Consider the following 17,959-nt stretch of genomic DNA (forward strand, 5'->3'; position numbering starts at 1 on the left):
ACACCAGTAGCAGCCGACTGCACGCAAAGAATGGGAACGTGCAGTGGGATTTACGTGAACTCGGCGCAAGGCAGATCTTTCCGACGTAGGCTTGAGAATCTTATGGGAACATTTGTACTGTTTCTTAATTAAGTGTAGGTGTGGGAGGAGGGTGCTTCCTGCGCACGAATAAAAGCACGCTTGACAATTGTGGTTGCTAATCGTTCGCTTGTATCTGCCTAGACACCTCTGCTGGTTGGGAATTATTCCACTTGCATGGCAAGGTGCGCTTGTAGGTGTGTTAAAATTTCTGGAGGCGCTGGGTATCGATCCCAGTACCTCTCGCACGCTAAGCGAGCGCTCTACCATCTGAGCTACGCCCACCCCCCCGTTGACTAATAGTGCTACATACAGCCATATCAACGTCACAGACCCTAGCACTCCCATTATTCCGCAGACAAACGACACTTTCTATGTATCAGTGAGGGTGTCTTTCAGGTTTCGTGCATTCTGTATCGAATCGCAGTCGGCCACAATGAAAGTGGCACGCATAACGTCGAAAATAGAGTTCGGACACCGCTCTGAGTAAGACGAACGTGTTGTCCACTCTCTAGACTTCAATGACGTTATGCCGTGATACCTAAGACAGATCTGCACTCGATAACACCTCGATAACAGCCGGTCCCCACACTTACATCTGGCTCTCCTGATGACAGTATACATCATATCAGTCTGTGACGCTGGTTTGGCAACTTCTTGCGTGCCTTTATGTTCGCCGCGACCAACACTAACCATACACTGACCAAAAAACATGGAGAAGCCGGGTCTTGAACCCGAGACCTTCCACACGCTAAGCGAACGATCTGCCATCTGAGCTACGGCTACACACACGACCAAGCCTGGCTATTCTCCATTCTTTGCGAGTGTGATGTGCATGGACACGATGGTTGGTTGGTTTGTAGCGGCGAAGGTACCAGAGTACAAAGGCGCGGACACGTTCATATACACAAGAGTTCCAAGTAGTTTCGATGCTCTGGTATTACGAATGCAAATTCCGTCTGTTTTGAATTGAAAGGGCGGTCACAAATTGGTCCATTTCACTCCTTGTCGACAATCACACAGCACCTGAGGTAACAAGCACATCTCGAGCCCCATTGTGCTCTCCATTGTTCATGCCAACTCAGTGCCTCGCTCTTTGTTACTGTGTAAAACTCTTGTCGTCCAACTGCGAAACACTGGGACACGTCTTCATTGCACTGATATACTACGAAACGCTGCCCAAACTTGGCAATCACCCCTGCAGCCGACTTTTCCGACTTTACACGACGCTCACGCTAGTGACAGCCTTATTTATAGTTCGACGTCGCGCCAAAGCGAATGAGCACATTTCGCCTACGGCTTAGGCCGTTCTCCTAGTGTGGCTGCTCTGTGTCTGCAGGCAACGAGGGGCTGCAAGCTTCCTGTGTTCGCACCTATATCACCTGTGCTTGCTTGTCAGAGACAGACTATCGCAAAACATACAACTCACTCCATGAATTGATTGCTACGGCATCTGTTATCAGCAGTCACAACCAGCAACACCAGCAGCAGCCGACTGCACGCAAAGAATGGGAACGTGCAGTGGGATTTACGTGAACTCGGCGCAAGGCAGATCTTTCCGACGAAGGCTTGAGAATCTTATGGGAACATTTGTTCTGTTTCTTAATTAAGTGTAGGTGTGGGAGGAGGGTGCTTCCTGCGCACGAATAAAAGCACGCTTGACAATTGTGGTTGCTAATCGTTCGCTTGCATCTGCCTAGACACCTCTGCTGGTTGGGAATTATTCCACTTGCATGGCAAGGGGCGCTTGTAGGTGTGTTAAAAATTCTGGAGGCGCTTGGTATCGATCCCAGTACCTCTCGCACGCTAAACGAGCGCTCTGCCATCTGAGCTACGCCCACCCCCCCGTTGACTAATAGTGCTACATACAGCCATATCAACGTCACAGACCCTTGCACTCCCATTATTCCGCAGACAAACGACACTTTCTATGTATCAGTGAGGGTGTCTTTCAGGTTTCGTGCATTCTGTATCGAATCGTAGTCGGCCACAATGAAAGTGGCACGCATAACGTCGAAAATAGAGTTCGGACACCGCTCTGAGTAAGACGAACGTGTTGTCCACTCTCTAGACTTCAATGACGTTATACCGTGATACCTAAGACAGATCTGCACTCGATAACACCTCGATAACAGCCGGTCCCCACACTTACATCTGGCTCTCCTGATGACAGTATACATCATATCAGTCTGTGACGCTGGTTTTGCAACTTCTTGCGTGCCTTTATGTTCGCCGCGACCAACACTTACCATGCACTGACCACAAAACATGGAGGAGCCGGGGATTGAACCCGAGACCTTTCACACGCTAAGCGAACGATCTGCCAACTGAGCTACGGCTGCACACACGACCAAACCTGGCTATTCTACATTCTTTGCATCTCAGATGTGCACGGGCACGATGGTTGGTTGGTTTGAAGCGGCGAACGTACCAGCGTACAAAGGCGCGGACACGTTCATATACACAAGAGTTCCAAGTAGTTCCGATGCTCTGGTATTACGAATGCAAATTCCGTCTGTTTTTAACGTCTTAAATTGAAAGGGCGGTCACAAATTGGTCCATTTCACTCCTTGTCGACAATCACACAGCACCTGAGGTAACAAGCACATCTCGAGCCCCATTGTGCTCTCCATTGTTCATGCCAACTCAGTGCCTCGCTCTTTGCTACTGTGTAAAACTCTTGTCGTCCAACTGCGAAACACTGGGACACGCCTTCATTGCACTGATATACTACGAAACGCTGCCCAAACTTGGCAATCACCCCTGCAGCCGAATTTTCCGACTTTACACGACGCTCACGCTAGTGACAGCCTTATTTATAGTTCGACGTCGCGTCAAAGCGAATGAGCACATTTCGCCTACGGCTTAGGCCGCTCTCCTAGTGTGGCTGCTCTGTGTCTGCAGGCAACGAGGGGCTGCAAGCTTCCTGTGTTCGCACCTATATCACCTGTGCTTGCTTGTCAGAGACAGACTATCGCAAAACATACAACTCACTCCATGAATTGATTGCTACGGCATCTGTTATCAGCAGTCACAACCAGCAACACCAGTAGCAGCCGACTGCACGCAAAGAATGGGAACGTGCAATGGGATTTACGTGAACTCGGCGCAAGGCAGATCTTTCCGACGTAGGCTTGAGAATCTTATGGGAACATTTGTACTGTTTCTTAATTAAGTGTAGGTGTGGGAGGAGGGTTCTTCCTGCGCACGAATAAAAGCACGCTTGACAATTGTGGTTGCTAATCGTTCGCTTGTATCTGCCTAGACACCTCTGCTGGTTGGGAATTATTCCACTTGCATGGCAAGGGGCGCTTGTAGGTGTGTTAAAAATTCTGGAGGCGCTGGGTATCGATCCCAGTACCTCTCGCACGCTAAGCGAGCGCTCTGCCATCTGAGCTACGCCCACCCCCCCGTTGACTAATAGTGCTACATACAGCCATATCAACGTCACAGACCCTTGCACTCCCATTATTCCGCAGACAAACGACACTTTCTATGTATCAGTGAGGGTGTCTTTCAGGTTTCGTGCATTCTGTATCGAATCGTAGTCGGCCACAATGAAAGTGGCACGCATAACGTCGAAAATAGAGTTCGGACACCGCTATGAGTAAGACGAACGTGTTGTCCACTCTCTAGACTTCAATGACGTTATGCCGTGATACCTAAGACAGATCTGCACTCGATAACACCTCGATAACAGCCGGTCCCCACACTTACATCTGGCTCTCCTGATGACAGTATACATCATATCAGTCTGTGACGCTGGTTTTGCAACTTCTTGCGTGCCTTTATGTTCGCCGCGACCAACACTTACCATGCACTGACCACAAAACATGGAGGAGCCGGGTCTTCAACCCGAGACCTTTCACACGCTAAGCGAACGATCTGCCAACTGAGCTACGGCTGCACACACGACCAAGCCTGGCTATTCTACATTCTTTGCGTCTCAGATGTGCACGGGCACGATGGTTGGTTGGTTTGAAGCGGCGAACGTACCAGAGTACAAAGGCGCGGACACGTTCATATACACAAGAGTTCCAAGTAGTTCCGATGCTCTGGTATTACGAATGCAAATTCCGTCTGTTTTTAACGTCTTAAATTGAAAGGGCGGTCACAAATTGGTCCATTTCACTCCTTGTCGACAATCACACAGCACCTGAGGTAACAAGCACATCTCGAGCCCCATTGTGCTCTCCATTGTTCATGCCAACTCAGTGCCTCGCTCTTTGCTACTGTGTAAAACTCTTGTCGTCCAACTGCGAAACACTGGGACACGCCTTCATTGCACTGATATACTACGAAACGCTGCCCAAACTTGGCAATCACCCCTGCAGCCGACTTTTCCGACTTTACACGACGCTCACGCTAGTGACAGCCTTATTTATAGTTCGACGTCGCGTCAAAGCGAATGAGCACATTTCGCCTACGGCTTAGGCCGCTCTCCTAGTGTGGCTGCTCTGTGTCTGCAGGCAACGAGGGGCTGCAAGCTTCCTGTGTTCGCACCTATATAACCTGTGCTTGCTTGTCAGAGACAGACTATCGCAAAACATACAACTCACTCCATGAATTGATTGCTACGGCATCTGTTATCAGCAGTCACAACCAGCAACACCAGTAGCAGCCGACTGCACGCAAAGAATGGGAACGTGCAATGGGATTTACGTGAACTCGGCGCAAGGCAGATCTTTCCGACGTAGGCTTGAGAATCTTATGGGAACATTTGTACAGTTTCTTAATTAAGTGTAGGTGTGGGAGGAGGGTGCTTCCTGCGCACGAATAAAAGCACGCTTGACAATTGTGGTTGCTAATCGTTCGCTTGTATCTGCCTAGACACCTCTGCTGGTTGGGAATTATTCCACTTGCATGGCAAGGGGCGCTTGTAGGTGTGTTAAAAATTCTGGAGGCGCTGGGTATCGATCCCAGTACCTCTCGCACGCTAAGCGAGCGCTCTGCCATCTGAGCTACGCCCACCCCCCCGTTGACTAATAGTGCTACATACAGCCATATCAACGTCACAGACCCTTGCACTCCCATTATTCCGCAGACAAACGACACTTTCTATGTATCAGTGAGGGTGTCTTTCAGGTTTCGTGCATTCTGTATCGAATCGTAGTCGGCCACAATGAAAGTGGCACGCATAACGTCGAAAATAGAGTTCGGACACCGCTCTGAGTAAGACGAACGTGTTGTCCACTCTCTAGACTTCAATGACGTTATGCCGTGATACCTAAGACAGATCTGCACTCGATAACACCTCGATAACAGCCGGTCCCCACACTTACATCTGGCTCTCCTGATGACAGTATACATCATATCAGTCTGTGACGCTGGTTTTGCAACTTCTTGCGTGCCTTTATGTTCGCCGCTACCAAGACTTACCATGCACTGACCACAAAACATGGAGGAGCTGGGGATTGAACCCGAGACCTTTCACACGCTAAGCGAACGATCTGCTAACTGAGCTACGGCTGCACACACGACCAAGCCTGGCTATTCTACATTCTTTGCGACTCTGATGTGCACGGGCACGATGGTTGGTTGGTTTGTAGCGGCGAAGGTACCAGAGTACAAAGGCGCGGACACGTTCATATACACAAGAGTTCCAAGTAGTTCCGATGCTCTGGTATTACGAATGCAAATTCCGTCTGTTTTTAACGTCTTAAATTGAAAGGGCGGTCACAAATTGGTCCATTTCACTCCTTGTCGACAATCACACAGCACCTGAGGTAACAAGCACATCTCGAGCCCCATTGTGCTCTCCATTGTTCATGCCAACTCAGTGCCTCGCTCTTTGCTACTGTGTAAAACACTTGTCGTCCAACTGCGAAACACTGGGACACGTCTTCATTGCACTGATATACTACGAAACGCTGCCCAAACTTGGCAATCACCCCTGCAGCCGACTTTTCCGACTTTACACGACGCTCACGCTAGTGACAGCCTTATTTATAGTTCGACGTCGCGCCAAAGCGAATGAGCACATTTCGCCTACGGCTTAGGCCGCTCTCCTAGTGTGGCTGCTCTGTGTCTGCAGGCAACGAGGGGCTGCAAGCTTCCTGTGTTCGCACCTATATCACCTGTGCTTGCTTGTCAGAGACAGACTATCGCAAAACATACAACTCACTCCATCAATTGATTGCTACGGCATCTGTTATCAGCAGTCACAACCAGCAACACCAGTAGCAGCCGACTGCACGCAAAGAATGGGAACGTGCAATGGGATTTACGTGAACTCGGCGCAAGGCAGATCTTTCCGACGTAGGCTTGAGAATCTTATGGGAACATTTGTACTGTTTCTTAATTAAGTGTAGGTGTGGGAGGAGGGTGCTTCCTGCGCACGAATAAAAGCACGCTTGACAATTGTGGTTGCTAATCGTTCGCTTGTATCTGCCTAGACACCTCTGCTGGTTGGGAATTATTCCACTTGCATGGCAAGGGGCGCTTGTAGGTGTGTTAAAAATTCTGGAGGCGCTGGGTATCGATCCCAGTACCTCTCGCACGCTAAGCGAGCGCTCTGCCATCTGAGCTACGCCCACCCCCCCGTTGACTAATAGTGCTACATACAGCCATATCAACGTCACAGACCCTTGCACTCCCATTATTCCGCAGACAAACGACACTTTCTATGTATCAGTGAGGGTGTCTTTCAGGTTTCGTGCATTCTGTATCGAATCGTAGTCGGCCACAATGAAAGTGGCACGCATAACGTCGAAAATAGAGTTCGGACACCGCTCTGAGTAAGACGAACGTGTTGTCCACTCTCTAGACTTCAATGACGTTATGCCGTGATACCTAAGACAGATCTGCACTCGATAACACCTCGATAACAGCCGGTCCCCACACTTACATCTGGCTCTCCTGATGACAGTATACATCATATCAGTCTGTGAAGCTGGTTTTGCAACTTCTTGCGTGCCTTTATGTTCGCCGCGACCAACACTTACCATGCACTGACCACAAAACATGGAGGAGCCGGGGATTGAACCCGAGACCTTTCACACGCTAAGCGAACGATCTGCCAACTGAGCTACGGCTGCACACACGACCAAGCCTGGCTATTCTCCATTCTTTGCGACTCAGATGTGCAAGGGCACGATGGTTGGTTGGTTTGTAGCGGCGAAGGTACCAGAGTACAAAGGCGCGGACACGTTCATATACACAAGGGTTCCAAGTAGTTCCGATGCTCTGGTATTACGAATGCAAATTCCGTCTGTTTTTTACGTCTCAAATTGAAAGGGCGGTCACTAATTGGTCCATTTCACTCCTTGTCGACAATCACACAGCACCTGAGGTAACAAGCACATCTCGAGCCCCATTGTGCTCTCCATTGTTCATGCCAACTCAGTGCCTCGCTCTTTGCTACTGTGTAAAACTCTTGTCGTCCAACTGCGAAACACTGGGACACGTCTTCATTGCACTGATATACTACGAAACGCTGCCCAAACTTGGCAATCACCCCTGCAGCCGACTTTTCCGACTTTACACGACGCTCACGCTAGTGACAGCCTTATTTATAGTTCGACGTCGCGCCAAAGCGAATGAGCACATTTCGCCTACGGCTTAGGCCGCTCTCCTAGTGCGGCTGCTCTGTGTCTGCAGGCAACGAGGGGCTGCAAGCTTCCTGTGTTCGCACCTATATCACCTGTGCTTGCTTGTCAGAGACAGACTATCGCAAAACATACAACTCACTCCATGAATTGATTGCTACGGCATCTGTTATCAGCAGTCACAACCAGCAACACCAGTATCAGCCGACTGCACGCAAAGAATGGGAACGTGCAGTGGGATTTACGTGAACTCGGCGCAAGGCAGATCTTTCCGACGTAGGCTTGAGAATCTTATGGGAACATTTGTACTGTTTCTTAATTAAGTGTAGGTGTGGGAGGAGGGTGCTTCCTGCGCACGAATAAAAGCACGCTTGCCAATTGTGGTTGCTAATCGTTCGCTTGTATCTGCCTAGACACCTCTGCTGGTTGGGAATTATTCCACTTGCATGGCAAGGTGCGCTTGTAGGTGTGTTAAAAATTCTGGAGGCGCTGGGTATCGATCCCAGTACCTCTCGCACGCTAAGCGAGCGCTCTACCATCTGAGCTACGCCCACCCTCCATTGACTAATAGTGCTACATACAGCCATATCAACGTCACAGACCCTTGCACTCCCATTATTCCGCAGACAAACGACAGTTTCTATGTATCAGTGAGGGTGTCTTTCAGGTTTCGTGCATTCTGTATCGAATCGTAGTCGGCCACAATGAAAGTGGCACGCATAACGTCGAAAATAGAGTTCGGACACCGCTCTGAGTAAGACGAACGTGTTGTCCACTCTCTAGACTTCAATGACGTTATGCCGTGATACCTAAGACAGATCTGCACTCGATAACACCTCGATAACAGCCGGTCCCCACACTTACATCTGGCTCTCCTGATGACAGTATACATCATATCAGTCTGTGACGCTGGTTTTGCAACTTCTTGCGTGCCTTTATGTTCGCCGCTACCAACACTTACCATGCACTGACCACAAAACATGGAGGAGCCGGGGATTGAACCCGAGACCTTTCACACGCTAAGCGAACGATCTGCTAACTGAGCTACGGCAGCACACACGACCAAGCCTGGCTATTCTCCATTCTTTGCGACTCTGATGTGCACGGGCACGATGGTTGGTTGGTTTGTAGCGGCGAAGGTACCAGAGTACAAAGGCGCGGACACGTTCATATACACAAGAGTTCCAAGTAGTTCCGATGCTCTGGTATTACGAATGCAAATTCCGTCTGTTTTTAACGTCTTAAATTGAAAGGGCGGTCAGTAATTGGTCCATTTCACTCCTTGTCGACAATCACACAGCACCTGAGGTAACAAGCACATCTCGAGCCCCATTGTGCTCTCCATTGTTCATGCCAACTCAGTGCCTCGCTCTTTGCTACTGTGTAAAACACTTGTCGTCCAACTGCGAAACACTGGGACACGTCATCATTGCACTGATATACTACGAAACGCTGCCCAAACTTGGCAATCACCCCTGCAGCGGACTTTTCCGACTTTACACGACGCTCACGCTAGTGACAGCCTTATTTATAGTTCGACGTCGCGCCAAAGCGAATGAGCACATTTCGCCTACGGCTTAGGCCGCTCTCCTAGTGTGGCTGCTCTGTGTCTGCAGGCAACGAGGGGCTGCAAGCTTCCTGTGTTCGCACCTATATCACCTGTGCTTGCTTGTCAGAGACAGACTATCGCAAAACATACAACTCACTCCATCAATTGATTGCTACGGCATCTGTTATCAGCAGTCACAACCAGCAACACCAGTAGCAGCCGACTGCACGCAAAGAATGGGAACGTGCAATGGGATTTACGTGAACTCGGCGCAAGGCAGATCTTTCCGACGTAGGCTTGAGAATCTTATGGGAACATTTGTACTGTTTCTTAATTAAGTGTAGGTGTGGGAGGAGGGTGCTTCCTGCGCACGAATAAAAGCACGCTTGACAATTGTGGTTGCTAATCGTTCGCTTGTATCTGCCTAGACACCTCTGCTGGTAGGGAATTATTCCACTTGCATGGCAAGGTGCGCTTGTAGGTGTGTTAAAAATTCTGGAGGCGCTGGGTATCGATCCCAGTACCTCTCGCACGCTAAGCGAGCGCTGTACCATCTGAGCTACGCCCACCACCCCGTTGACTAATCGTGCTGCATACAGCCATATCAACGTCACAGACCCTTGCACTCCCATTATTCCGCAGTCAAACGACACTTTCTATGTATCAGTGACGGTGTCTTTCAGGTTTCGTGCATTCTCTATCGAATCGTAGTCGGCCACAATGAAAGTGGCACGCATAACGTCGAAAATAGAGTTCGGACACCGCTCTGAGTAAGACGAACGTGTTGTCCACTCTCTAGACTTCAATGACGTTATGCCGTGATACCTAAGACAGATCTGCACTCGATAACACCTCGATAACAGCCGGTCCCCACACTTACATCTGGCTCTCCTGATGACAGTATACGTCATATCAGTCTGTGACGCTGGTTTTGCAACTTCTTGCGTTCCTTTATGTTCGCCGCGACCAACACTTACCATGCACTGACCACAAAACATGGAGGAGCCGGGGATTGAACCCGAGACCTTTCACACGCTAAGCGAACGATCTGCCAACTGAGCTACGGCTGCACACACGACCAAGCCTGGCTGTTCTCCATTCTTTGCGACTCTGATGTGCACGGGCACGATGGTTGGTTGGTTTGTAGCGGCGAAGGTACCAGAGTACAAAGGCGCGGACACGTTCATATGCACAAGAGTTCCAAGTAGTTCCGATGCTCTGGTATTACGAATGCAAATGCCGTCTGTTTTTAACGTCTTAAATTGAAAGGGCGGTCACAAATTGGTCCATTTCACTCCTTGTCGACAATCACACAGCACCTGAGGTAACAAGCACATCTCGAGCCCCATTGTGCTCTCCATTGTTCATGCCAACTCAGTGCCTCGCTCTTTGCTACTGTGTAAAACTCTTGTCGTCCAACTGCGAAACACTGGGACACGTCTTCATTGCACTGATATACTACGAAACGCTGCCCAAACTTGGCAATCACCCCTGCAGCCGACTTTTCCGACTTTACACGACGCTCACGCTAGTGACAGCCTTATTTATAGTTCGACGTCGCGCCAAAGCGAATGAGCACATTTCGCCTACGGCTTAGGCCGCTCTCCTAGTGTGGCTTCTCTGTGTCTGCAGGCAACGAGGGGCTGCAAGCTTCCTGTGTTCGCACCTATATCACCTGTGCTTGCTTGTCAGAGACAGACTATCGCAAAACATACAACTCACTCCATGAATTGATTGCTACGGCATCTGTTATCAGCAGTCACAACCAGCAACACCAGTAGCAGCCGACTGCACGCAAAGAATGGGAACGTGCAGTGGGATTTACGTGAACTCGGCGCAAGGCAGATCTTTCCGACGTAGGCTTGAGAATCTTATGGGAACATTTGTACTGTTTCTTAATTAAGTGTAGGTGTGGGAGGAGGGTGCTTCCTGCGCACGAATAAAAGCACGCTTGCCAATTGTGGTTGCTAATCGTTCGCTTGTATCTGCCTAGACACCTCTGCTGGTTGGGAATTATTCCACTTGCATGGCAAGGTGCGCTTGTAGGTGTGTTAAAAATTCTGGAGGCGCTGGGTATCGATCCCAGTACCTCTCGCACGCTAAGCGAGCGCTCTACCATCTGAGCTACGCCCACCCTCCATTGACTAATAGTGCTACATACAGCCATATCAACGTCACAGACCCTTGCACTCCCATTATTCCGCAGACAAACGACACTTTCTATGTATCAGTGAGGGTGTCTTTCAGGTTTCGTGCATTCTGTATCGAATCGTAGTCGGCCACAATGAAAGTGGCACGCATAACGTCGAAAATAGAGTTCGGACACCGCTCTGAGTAAGACGAACGTGTTGTCCACTCTCTAGACTTCAATGACGTTATGCCGTGATACCTAAGACAGATCTGCACTCGATAACACCTCGATAACAGCCGGTCCCCACACTTACATCTGGCTCTCCTGATGACAGTATACATCATATCAGTCTGTGACGCTGGTTTTGCAACTTCTTGCGTGCCTTTATGTTCGCCGCTACCAACACTTACCATGCACTGACCACAAAACATGGAGGAGCCGGGGATTGAACCCGAGACCTTTCACACGCTAAGCGAACGATCTGCTAACTGAGCTACGGCTGCACGCACGACCAAGCCTGGCTATTCTCCATTCTTTGCGACTCTGATGTGCACGGGCACGATGGTTGGTTGGTTTGTAGCGGCGAAGGTACCAGAGTACAAAGGCGCGGACACGTTCATATACACAAGAGTTCCAAGTAGTTCCGATGCTCTGGTATTACGAATGCAAATTCCGTCTGTTTTTAACGTCTTAAATTGAAAGGGCGCTCACAAATTGGTCCATTTCACTCCTTGTCGACAATCACACAGCACCTGAGGTAACAAGCACATCTCGAGCCCCATTGTGCTCTCCATTGTTCATGCCAACTCAGTGCCTCGCCCTTTGCTACTGTGTAAAACTCTTGTCGTCCAACTGCGAAACACTGGGACACGTCATCATTGCACTGATATACTACGAAACGCTGCCCAAACTTGGCAATCACCCCTGCAGCGGACTTTTCCGACTTTACACGACGCTCACGCTAGTGACAGCCTTATTTATAGTTCGACGTCGCGCCAAAGCGAATGAGCACATTTCGCCTACGGCTTAGGCCGCTCTCCTAGTGTGGCTGCTCTGTGTCTGCAGGCAACGAGGGGCTGCAAGCTTCCTGTGTTCGCACCTATATCACCTGTGCTTGCTTGTCAGAGACAGACTATCGCAAAACATACAACTCACTCCATGAATTGATTGCTACGGCATCTGTTATCAGCAGTCACAACCAGCAACACCAGTAGCAGCCGACTGCACGCAAAGAATGGGAACGTGCAGTGGGATTTACGTGAACTCGGCGCAAGGCAGATCTTTCCGACGTAGGCTTGAGAATCTTATGGGAACATTTGTACTGTTTCTTAATTAAGTGTAGGTGTGGGAGGAGGGTGCTTCCTGCGCACGAATAAAAGCACGCTTGCCAAATGTGGTTGCTAATCGTTCGCTTGTATCTGCCTAGACACCTCTGCTGGTTGGGAATTATTCCACTTGCATGGCAAGGTGCGCTTGTAGGTGTGTTAAAAATTCTGGAGGCGCTGGGTATCGATCCCAGTACCTCTCGCACGCTAAGCGAGCGCTCTACCATCTGAGCTACGCCCACCCCCCCGTTGACTAATAGTGCTACATACAGCCATATCAACGTCACAGACCCTTGCACTCCCATTATTCCGCAGACAAACGACACTTTCTATGTATCAGTGAGGGTGTCTTTCAGGTTTCGTGCATTCTGTTTCGAATCGTAGTCGGCCACAATGAAAGTGGCACGCATAACGTCGAAAATAGAGTTCGGACACCGCTCTGAGTAAGACGAACGTGTTGTCCACTCTCTAGACTTCAATGACGTTATGCCGTGATACCTAAGACAGATCTGCACTCGATAACACCTCGATAACAGCCGGTCCCCACACTTACATCTGGCTCTCCTGATGACAGTATACATCATATCAGTCTGTGACGCTGGTTTTGCAACTTCTTGCGTGCCTTTATGTTCGCCGCGACCAACACTTACCATGCACTGACCACAAAACATGGAGGAGCCGGGGATTGAACCTGAGACCTTTCACACGCTAAGCGAACGATCTGCCAACTGAGCTACGGCTGCACACACGACCAAGCCTGGCTATTCTCCATTCTTTGCGACTCTGATGTGCACGGGCACGATGGTTGGTTGGTTTGTAGCGGCGAAGGTACCAGAGTACAAAGGCGCGGACACGTTCATATACACAAGAGTTCCAAGTAGTTCCGATGCTCTGGTATTACGAATGCAAATTCCGTCTGTTTTTAACGTCTTAAATTGAAAGGGCGGTCACTAATTGGTCCATTTCACTCCTTGTCGACAATCACACAGCACCTGAGGTAACAAGCACATCTCGAGCCCCATTGTGCTCTCCATTGTTCATGCCAACTCAGTGCCTCGCTCTTTGCTACTGTGTAAAACTCTTGTCGTCCAACTGCGAAACACTGGGACACGTCTTCATTGCACTGATATACTACGAAACGCTGCCCAAACTTGGCAATCACCCCTGCAGCCGACTTTTCCGACTTTACACGACGCTCACGCTAGTGACAGCCTTATTTATAGTTCGACGTCGCGCCAAAGCGAATGAGCACATTTCGCCTACGGCTTAGGCCGCTCTCCTAGTGTGGCTGCTCTGTGTCTGCAGGCAACGAGGGGCTGCAAGCTTCCTGTGTTCGCACCTATATCACCTGTGCTTGCTTGTCAGAGACAGACTATCGCAAAACATACAACTCACTCCATGAATTGATTGCTACGGCATCTGTTATCAGCAGTCACAACCAGCAACACCAGTAGCAGCCGACTGCACGCAAAGAATGGGAACGTGCAGTGGGATTTACGTGAACTCGGCGCAAGGCAGATCTTTCCGACGTAGGCTTGAGAATCTTATGGGAACATTTGTACTGTTTCTTAATTAAGTGTAGGTGTGGGAGGAGGGTGCTTCCTGCGCACGAATAAAAGCACGCTTGACAATTGTGGTTGCTAATCGTTCGCTTGTATCTGCCTAGACACCTCTGCTGGTAGGGAATTATTCCACTTGCATGGCAAGGTGCGCTTGTAGGTGTGTTAAAAATTCTGGAGGCGCTGGGTATCGATCCCAGTACTTCTCGCATGCTAAGCGAGCGCTATACCATCTGAGCTACGCCCACCCCCCCGTTGACTAATAGTGCTACATACAGCCATATCAACGTCACAGACCCTTGCACTCCCATTATTCCGCAGACAAACGACACTTTCTATGTATCAGTGAGGGTGTCTTTCAGGTTTCGTGCATTCTGTATCGAATCGTAGTCGGCCACAATGAAAGTGGCACGCATAACGTCGAAAATAGAGTTCGGACACCGCTCTGAGTAAGACGAACGTGTTGTCCACTCTCTAGACTTCAATGACGTTATGCCGTGATACCTAAGACAGATCTGCACTCGATAACACCTCGATAACAGCCGGTCCCCACACTTACATCTGGCTCTCCTGATGACAGTATACATCATATCAGTCTGTGACGCTGGTTTTGCAACTTCTTGCGTGCCTTTATGTTCGCCGCGACCAACACTCACCATGCACTGACCACAAAACATGGAGGAGCCGGGGATTGAATCCGAGACCTTTCACACACTAAGCGAACGATCTGCCAACTGAGCTACGGCTGCACACACGACCAAGCCTGGCTATTCTCCATTCTTTGCGACTCTGATGTGCACGGGCACGATGGTTGGTTGGTTTGTAGCGGCGAACGGACCAGAGTACAAAGGCGCGGACACGTACATATACACAAGAGTTCCAAGTAGTTCCGATGCTCTGGTATTACGAATGCAAATTCCGTCTGTTTTTAACGTCTTAAATTGAAAGGGCGGTCACAAATTGGTCCATTTCACTCCTTGTCGACAATCACACAGCACCTGAGGTAACAAGCACATCTCGAGCCCCATTGTGCTCTCCATTGTTCATGCCAACTCAGTGCCTCGCTCTTTGCTACTGTGTAAAACTCTTGTCGTCCAACTGCGAAACACTGGGACACGTCTTCATTGCACTGATATACTACGAAACGCTGCCCAAACTTGGCAATCACCCCTGCAGCCAACTTTTCCGACTTCACGCAACGCTCACGCTAGTGACAGCCTTATTTATAGTACGACGTCGCGCCAAAGCGAATGAGCACATTTCGCCTACGGCTTAGGCCGCTCTCCTAGTGTGGCTGCTCTGTGTCTGCAGGCAACGAGGGGCTGCAAGCTTCCTGTGTTCGCACCTATATCACCTGTGCTTGCTTGTCAGAGACAGACTATCGCAAAACATACAACTCACTCCATGAATTGATTGCTACGGCATCTGTTATCAGCAGTCACAACCAGCAACACCAGTAGCAGCCGACTGCACGCAAAGAATGGGAACGTGCAGTGGGATTTACGTGAACTCGGCGCAAGGCAGATCTTTCCGACGTAGGCTTGAGAATCTTATGGGAACATTTGTACTGTTTCTTAATTAAGTGTAGGTGTGGGAGGAGGGTGCTTCCTGCGCACGAATAAAAGCACGCTTGACAATTGTGGTTGCTAATCGTTCGCTTGTATCTGCCTAGACACCTCTGCTGGTAGGGAATTATTCCACTTGCATGGCAAGGTGCGCTTGTAGGTGTGTTAAAAATTCTGGAGGCGCTGGGTATCGATCCCAGTACTTGTCGCATGCTAAGCGAGCGCTATACCATCTGAGCTACGCCCACCCCCCCGTTGACTAATAGTGCTACATACAGCCATATCAACGTCACAGACCCTTGCACTCCCATTATTCCGCAAACAAACGACACTTTCTATGTATCAGTGAGGGTGTCTTTCAGGTTTCGTGCATTCTGTATCGAATCGTAGTCGGCCACAATGAAAGTGGCACGCATAACGTCGAAAATAGAGTTCGGACACCGCTCTGAGTAAGACGAACGTGTTGTCCACTCTCTAGACTTCAATGACGTTATGCCGTGATACCTAAGACAGATCTGCACTCGATAACACCTCGATAACAGCCGGTCCCCACACTTACATCTGGCTCTCCTGATGACAGTATACATCATATCAGTCTGTGACGCTGGTTTTGCAACTTCTTGCGTGCCTTTATGTTCGCCGCTACCAACACTTACCATGCACTGACCACAAAACATGGAGGAGCCGGGGATTGAACCCGAGACCTTCCACACGCTAAGCGAACGATCTGCTAACTGAGCTACGGCTGCACACACGAGCAAGCCTGGCTATTCTCCATTCTTTGCGACTCTGATGTGCACGGGCACGATGGTTGGTTGGTTTGTAGCGGCGAAGGTACCAGAGTACAAAGGCGCGGACACGTTCATATACACAAGAGTTCCAAGTAGTTCCGATGCTCTGGTATTACGAATGCAAATTCCGTCTGTTTTTAACGTCTTAAATTGAAAGGGCGGTCACAAATTGGTCCATTTCACTCCTTGTCGACAATCACACAGCACCTGAGGTAACAAGCACATCTCGAGCCCCATTGTGCTCTCCATTGTTCATGCCAACTCAGTGCCTCGCTCTTTGCTACTGTGTAAAACTCTTGTCGTCCAACTGCGAAACACTGGGACACGTCTTCATTGCCCTGATATACTACGAAACGCTGCCCAAACTTGGCAATCACCCCTGCAGCCGACTTTTCCGACTTTACACGACGCTCACGCTAGTGACAGCCTTATTTATAGTTCGACGTCGCGCCAAAGCGAATGAGCACATTTCGCCTACGGCTTAGGCCGCTCTCCTAGTGTGGCTGCTCTGTGTCTGCAGGCAACGAGGGGCTGCAAGCTTCCTGTGTTCGCACCTATATCACCTGTGCTTGCTTGTCAGAGACAGACTATCGCAAAACATACAACTCACTCCATGAATTGATTGCTACGGCATCTGTTATCAGCAGTCACAACCAGCAACACCAGTAGCAGCCGACTGCACGCAAAGAATGGGAACGTGCAGTGGGATTTACGTGAACTCGGCGCAAGGCAGATCTTTCCGACGTAGGCTTGAGAATCTTATGGGAACATTTGTACTGTTTCTTAATTAAGTGTAGGTGTGGGAGGAGGGTGCTTCCTGCGCACGAATAAAAGCACGCTTGACAATTGTGGTTGCTAATCGTTCGCTTGTATCTGCCTAGACACCTCTGCTGGTAGGGAATTATTCCACTTGCATGGCAAGGTGCGCTTGTAGGTGTGTTAAAAATTCTGGAGGCGCTGGGTATCGATCCCAGTACCTCTCGCACGCTAAGCGAGCGCTCTACCATCTGAGTTACGCCCACCCCCCCGTTGACTAATAGTGCTACATACAGCCATATCAACGTCACAGACCCTTGCACTCCCATTATTCCGCAGACAAACGACACTTTCTATGTATCAGTGAGGGTGTCTTTCAGGTTTCGTGCATTCTGTATCGAATCGTAGTCGGCCACAATGAAAGTGGCACGCATAACGTCGAAAATAGAGTTCGGACACCGCTCTGAGTAAGACGAACGTGTTGTCCACTCTCTAGACTTCAATGACGTTATGCCGTGATACCTAAGACAGATCTGCACTCGATAACACCTCGATAACAGCCGGTCCCCACACTTACATCTGGCTCTCCTGATGACAGTATACATCATATCAGTCAGTGACGCTGGTTTTGCAACTTCTTGCGTGCCTTTATGTTCGC

General features: G+C 49.6%; 4 non-coding genes across 4 annotated transcripts; all 4 read right to left on the minus strand.

Moving 5' to 3' along the window:
* Positions 1-290: 290 nt before the first annotated feature.
* Trnaa-agc (transfer RNA alanine (anticodon AGC)) lies at positions 291-364 on the minus strand. Its single transcript has one exon. It is a non-coding gene; the product is annotated as a tRNA-Ala (tRNA).
* A 7,742-nt stretch (positions 365-8,106) lies between these two features.
* On the minus strand, positions 8,107-8,180 carry Trnaa-agc (transfer RNA alanine (anticodon AGC)). Its single transcript has one exon. It is a non-coding gene; the product is annotated as a tRNA-Ala (tRNA).
* Positions 8,181-11,235: 3,055 nt separating this feature from the next.
* Positions 11,236-11,309, minus strand: Trnaa-agc (transfer RNA alanine (anticodon AGC)). The gene has a single exon. It is a non-coding gene; the product is annotated as a tRNA-Ala (tRNA).
* Positions 11,310-12,799: 1,490 nt separating this feature from the next.
* Trnaa-agc (transfer RNA alanine (anticodon AGC)) lies at positions 12,800-12,873 on the minus strand. The gene has a single exon. It is a non-coding gene; the product is annotated as a tRNA-Ala (tRNA).
* Between the last annotated feature and the right edge of the window lie 5,086 nt (positions 12,874-17,959).

This window comes from Schistocerca gregaria, chromosome 11, assembly GCF_023897955.1.
Source record: "Schistocerca gregaria isolate iqSchGreg1 chromosome 11, iqSchGreg1.2, whole genome shotgun sequence".
Lineage (NCBI taxonomy): Eukaryota > Metazoa > Arthropoda > Insecta > Orthoptera > Acrididae > Schistocerca > Schistocerca gregaria.